Here is a 7,166-nt window from a genome sequence, read left to right on the forward strand (position 1 = left end):
AAAAAAAAAAAGGAGAGAGTGTGCGGTTGTTTTTTTTTTTTTTTTGTGTTATTTAACCTTTTTAATGCGATCCATATTATAGTTAGTTGGAGTTAGTTGGTATCCTAGTTAGTTTCAGACTTTTTCGGGCGAAAAAATATTTCGGTGAGTTGGCGAGAATATGCAGTAGAAGATGTAAGTAAAAGATTTCCAGGCATATAGAACAGACTTGAAATTCGGAACATAAAAATATTACAGTCATAACATTAAGAATTTGGATCACACTTTGAATCTAACTTTTGACTTATTTATTCATTCACGAGTTTTGTGTAGAAATGAAAGTTAGGCCGTTATGCAGTGATTGCATGTGGATCATCTTGATCAGGTCGACTCCGTAGCACCATGGATAGAGGATTGTTCCATTTCATTGTGCAATCGATTAGGCCCACTTGGAGTAACTCTAAGCATGCGAACGGCACGTGATAATTTTGTAACACGAAGAGAAGAAGTTGAAGTCACATCTGCATTCACCACCATTGTTGCAAAGAGTGTTGTCACCAGAATAGCTACTAAAATTACCACTACAAAAGGCTTTGTTCTAATTGCCATCTCTCTCAGTCTGACACACTATATATGTACTAACAAATCGTAATAAGTGTCACCAATACATATGTAATTGCTTTTATAGTCTTAATCATGAGCATACTCCAAATCACATTTATGGCCTAAATAAATTCGTATTGTCTTTTGTCGCTGAGAATACAAGCGTCAACGCTTTTTCAGCGAAAATACATTAAGAAAATAAAAAATGTCAAAAGATTTTTAGAATTTAGAATTTATTATTTTTAACTATTATTTAGTTATTAACTCAATTTTTTTAACCTAGTAATCTAATAATATATTTTATCTCATTTTTAAATATTAATGACTAAATAATGACAAAAAAAAAATTTTGATAACATTTTAATATTTTTCTTACAAAAATAGTTAGTGTTGGTTAAAATGCAAAGCAACTTACAAAAGAAAAATGTTTCATAACATTTCTTATTTTGTTTTTTTTTTCCAAAGATATTTTCGTTATCCTTTTTTGGAATTAATATGACTTGTTTTTCAATTTTTCAGCGTCAGATAAGAAATTCAAATTTTAATTTCAAAGATCAAAATAATTTATAAATACAACTTTAAGAGATTTTTTTAGGATTTTTTTTTCTGTTATAAATTTAAAAAAATTATTATTTTTCAACTAAAATTAAACGGACTTCAATTTTTTGAATGCAATTTTTTAGGATGAGTTCGTCGCACCCCGGAAAAATTCTATAAGTTGATAGAGTTTGTGGCACTATCCAGTGAACTTCACTCCAACTGCTCTATAAATAATTGGCTGAAACTCAAATTCCTACACTCTTATCATAGTCTTCAATAGTACATAAGAGTATATAAAAGTACACAGACAATAAGTATGACTTCTTTAATATTGTCGACGATAATGGCAACTATTATCATCGTCTCCAGAAATACACAAGAATAAGTCATATTTAACAAAAAAATTTTTCTATAATAAATTTAAAAACATCATTATTCCTAAAAAATACGACTTATTTCTGTGTATTCTTGTGTACTTTTTATGTGTACTCAAATATATATATATATATATATATATATATATATATATATCCTGCTATTTAAAGTTGAAATATTTTTTTTTGAAAATAATATTTTTTTAATTTATTTAAAAAAAATCCATTTTTTTTAATTTATTACTTATTATATATTATGTATTATCATTATCATTGTATTATTTTACAATAGAAAATATGATGGCACTAAGAATATTGACGTATAGTGCGTTTTGGTGTCAATATGTATACCTCTCTCTTTTCAAAATATTTTAGAAAAATATATTTCTTATAATTATATAAAAAATAGCATTTAATGAATAATTATATTAATTATTAATCATTCTAATTATCAATCATTTTAATATAATTGTCAATTATACGTAATTAATATTTTCGTTATCAATAGTGCTATACAGCCAATAAATTATCCACAATTAAAAGCCAAGCAATTAATAGATTTAACTTATAATTATGATTTGAAAATATATTAAAACACTTATCCAGGCACATAATTAATACATTAATAATATATTAAGACATTAATAATCATTAATGAAACACAAATAGTATATTAAAAAAGGAATATAAAACTTTCCAAAATTATATTCTAAGATTTTTCACCTCTTTTATCAAAGATTAAATTCAAAATCACTCTCAAAATAATGCCTTTAATTAAACCAACCAAAACCTTTCACTCCTTGTTTAAAATGTGATTATGCAATTTTATAATCCTAAAATCGAAAAAAAATTATTTGAGGGTAATTTTTTTTAATAAATTAAGTGGAGAAAGAATTTATCTAATTACACATTTTTAGATATTAAGACGCAAATATATTTTTTCATAATTTTATAGAAACTGCTACTATAACAGTTTAGAGGAACACATAAACCGTTGCTAGTAGCGGTTTATGTATAATGCAGCGTGAACGTAAACCATAGTTGTCAGAATCAGACCGGATTGACCGGTTCGACCAGAAACCAATAAATCGAACCCAATACCGGTTTGGTTCAAGCTTGTGACCGTTTAAAGTAAAGAATCGGTACGAACCGGTCAAACCCGATGTGAACCGGTAAAAACCGGACCGGTCCGAACTACTCGGTCAACGTTGAAGGTGAATATACAATGGTCCAGCAATCTGCAACTCCGCTTTCGAACCCCTTCCTCCAGCATAAAGCAAGCATGCTTTTACCACCAAGCTAGAGTGATTCTCATCAATAAGTATACAAATTATAATACATATAGCATTCTTTCTTTTCACTTATATTCAATTTATTTTAATTTCAAAGTCTCTCATTTTAAATCAATTATATTTTATTTAACTATAAATTTTATTAAATATATACAAATTAAAAAGATAAACAAAAAATTTAATTAATCATAATTTATTTTTTCTTTTTATGATTATATGATATTTATTAATATTATTTTTTTAATATATTATTTTATTTTTTGTCTTCATATGAAGTTGATAGTTAAAAATTGCTAGATTATATTTAGTTAAACTAGTCAAATCATCTAACGATTCTTAAATATCAATTTCACAAAAAAATAATTTTAGGTGACTTTTCACCTATAATAATATAATAATAAAATAAATATAAACTAATTAATAAAGCATTAAATTTAAAAATGATAATTATTTTTATAAAAACAAAAATAAAAATACTAATAATAAAAAAATTAAATTTTATATAATTATTTAATTATACCGAGTTAACCGGTTCGACCAGTGATCCACCGGTTGAACCAGTGACTCAATGATCCAGTAACCTCATCGGTTCGATCACCGGTTCGATTCTGACAACTATGACGTAAACCGCTATGGCAGTAGCGGTTTACGTGTAATGTATTGTATGCGCTTGACTATATATACCATTCAAGGCATTGAGGTAGTAGTTAAGTGTCATTTTTCACAAATAGATTGTGAAGAGAGTTTTTTAACTCTAGTGCATTGCTCTGGAAAAATTTAAAAAAAAAAAAGACAAAATGCACCGCTCAAATGAGAACCACTTAGTCTTTTTATCAGGTAGTCCATTGATAGAGATAAAAAAAATAGAGTTGGGTGCGTGTGGGACAAGGTCGGTAAAAAAATTATTCTACAAGAATATTGAATAATTACATTGATAATGAATTTTGTGTTCCAGATTTATTGTGATATTCTTTTAAGGCGAAAAAAATATTTTATTTCATTGAAAAGAAAATATATTCATTAAAATTCAAAATATAAAAATATTTAATGGTTCAATGAGAGGTTGACTATTGAGAATTGAATATAATATTTTTAATTTCGTATTTTCAATAAAAAGATGTACTTAGTTCTATCCATCCTAAATAATTCTATATTCACTATTATTTATCTATCTAAATAATTCTAACATTAATAGAATATTATTTTTAGATGCAAAAAATTTAAAATATATTTATTCTATTTCAAAAAATCAATATTCATATTTAACTTAGAATTTCAACAAAAATGGCAAAAAATATTACATTTTTTAGTTAAAAAAGTAAAATATCTATAAATATATTTTTGTTCTTTAAATTTAGATTTTTCAAAAAAAATTTGGCAAGTTAATGGAATCAAATCATATTTCTATAACATATATAAGAATGTATATTACATATAAATAAAAAAATTAGGTATAATAAGAACAAATATATAAATTAAAGTAAAATTTAGAAAAATAAGAACCAATAAAATATTGAAGGAAAGAAATATAAATAGAAGAGAAACAAAATTATTAGACGAAAGAAAAATAATTTAATAAATTTTATGTGTATATAAAAGAGAAATAAAAAGAAGATATACAGCTTACCTTGTTTAATTTAGCAAGATTTATGAGAATAAACACATAGAATAGAATAATAAAAATAATAAAAAAACTAAATATTTGAATTAATATCAAAACAAAAAGTATAAAATAATGATAATCTATCATAATCTTAATCTTTTAATATAATTAATTAATAACTATATACTTATTCTACCATAATCTTAATATAATCTTTTAATATAATTAATTCTAATTAAGTAAACAAATAAATTAAATATAAATATGTCTAATCTAATCTATAAAAAAATAGTAAATTTTTTATAATAATTAGACAATATATATATATAAGACTATAAAACAATGAACTTCAAATTAGATTAAATTGTATTTATTATTATTAGAAGGGGTGAGAGAGAGAGAGCAATAGAAAAAAGTTGTGTGTATTCAAGTTGTGTAGAATGATACAATATAAAAGAGAATTTAAAGGAGCTAAGAGAATCGAAATAACAAAGTTGTAATATTCTATAATAAATATTCAGATATGTTAAATAATGCTAATTGATCCTAATTATACTCTAACATCCCTCCTCTAACTCAAGAGACAACTTGAATTTCAAACTTATTTGAAACAACTAAATAAAAAAATGTATAAACGGATAGAACAGGTGCAGACAAAACTGTTTGAAGAAAACGCAAACAAAATTGTTAGAAGGAAGCGCAGACAGAAATGTCGGAAGGAAGCGCAGACAGAACTGTCGCAAGAAAACGGAGACAAAACTGCCAGAAAGGAACGTAGACAGAACTGCTGGAAAAAACCGTAGACGGAATTGCTGCAAGAGTGGCCAACTGCCGAAAAATTGCTGAAAAGATGGCGAATTACCAGAAAACTGTTGAAAAGTGACAAAGTGCGAAGAGATGGCGAACTGCCACTCTTAGAAGTATGTCACGTTAGTTTTATCATTAAGTATAAAAACCCAATTTTAATCAAGGTTGCGAGAACCGGACCGGTCAATGAACCGGTGTACTGACTGGTTTAATGATTTACTGGTCCAACCGGGGTTAAACCGGTTTAATTAAATATACAATAAAATTATTAAAAGTTCAATATATAATTTTAAATATTTAAATTTAATGACTTTTAAACTAATAAAATTTCACAATTTCACAATTTCACATAATAAATTATACATAATTTATCATTAAAAGTTCATAATCAAATTCAAATATCAAAATTTATAAATTAAAATGAATTCTCAAACAAGCAATTGGATAAAAAAATGAAAATTTTTTGCATCAATTTATTTACACAGGTATGTGGCATTACAGATTCCACTCCTTTCTCATTTCATACAACAAGAAATACAAAAATGCTATGTGAGGAGGCACCTGTTAACATACCACAGCAAACACAAAGAACCAAAATGAGACTCTTAAAAGTCTTAAAGCTAAATATTCGAGGCACAAGAGGGTGATTACCATAACAATACACCAAATTGAACTTATCCTTATCCCATTAGATGTGAATAGATTAATAAAACAAACACCACCATAGTATCTTGTCGTATACCATAAACTAACTAAATAAACTAGCATCAAAGTAACATAGAACAGAACATCATTTTCAACTTGCACAAACTTTGCCTAAATAAATGAAACAAAAAAAATGATCCGATTACAACTTATATTGTCGGTCACTAAAAGATGAACACAAATCCCAATTAGAAACTAGCTGCATTCAGTGTTTTAGATGAAAGGGTGCCATTAAATAGGCTTCATTATATCCTAAAAGAAAAGTAAACGTTGGAACTTGAAGTGTAAAACCTCAAGGGCGTGCGTATAGCAACGTCTCCGACAGAGGCATGCGATGAGATCTTGGATTTTTTCCTGAGTGACGGATCAGCCATCTTGAACCCATTGGTTGAGAATGGGGTCACCGGGGTTCTGGGGTCCCGATGGAGAGAGATGACTGCAAGAAGATCAACAAGCAGAATCACCAAATCAGAAAAATCAGCATAAACTCGTACACAACTCAGAATCAGAATCATAGCATAAAGTCATAAACAACTCAAAACCAGAAAAAATTCAACATAAATAATGTAGTGAAGCAATGCACCATAGCACCATCAACTGAGAATAAAAAAAAATCAGCAACAAGCAAGTGAAGCAACTCAGAAATCAGAATAAATAAAATTAACAAAAAAATAAAAAAGCAATAACTCGTTCCAGCCACAACAGAGGAAACAAATCAAAAACTAAAGTGAAAAGGGAGGAAATCAGTGAAAATAAAGAAGAGCACAAAGAAGATGTTGAGGGACGGCGAAGATTGAAGAACTCACGGCGACGGCAAAGAGTCCACGGCGGCACGGGTACATTCGCACTACGCACAGAAAGTGAGAGGGGATTGGGGTCTTCACGGCGACGGCGAGGATAGAGACGGGCTTCACGGCGAGGACAGAGTAGCGGCGGCTGTTTGCTCTGATAGGGCTAGGGATTTTTCCATTTTGGTGAGACTCAAGAGTGAGATAGAAGGTAGAGGGGATTGGGGTCTTCTGCGCGTTTTTCACTTTTTCTTTTTTTTTTTCCCCTAACCAAAACGACGCCGTTTTGTGCTGAATAAGGAGAACCGGACCTTCAAAAAACCCGTCCGGTTCATCCGGTTCACCGGTTAATTACCGGTTCGGCCGATTTTTTCACCGGTTTTTTACAGATTGGTTTTAAACGTCAATCGGACCGGCTAACTGACCGATTCCCAGTTAATCCGGTCGAACCGGTCGATCCGGTCCGATTTTCAGA

General features: G+C 28.5%; 1 long non-coding RNA gene across 1 annotated transcript; it reads right to left on the reverse strand.

Annotated features, from left to right (window-relative positions):
* Positions 1–5,866: 5,866 nt before the first annotated feature.
* Positions 5,867–6,892, reverse strand: LOC112786811 (uncharacterized). The gene is made up of 2 exons (XR_003194335.3): positions 6,710–6,892; positions 5,867–6,339 (listed from the first exon to the last, which is right to left on the reverse strand). It is a non-coding gene; the product is annotated as an uncharacterized lncRNA (long non-coding RNA).
* Positions 6,893–7,166: the final 274 nt, after the last annotated feature.

This window comes from Arachis hypogaea, chromosome 20 (assembly GCF_003086295.3).
Source record: "Arachis hypogaea cultivar Tifrunner chromosome 20, arahy.Tifrunner.gnm2.J5K5, whole genome shotgun sequence".
NCBI lineage: Eukaryota > Viridiplantae > Streptophyta > Magnoliopsida > Fabales > Fabaceae > Arachis > Arachis hypogaea.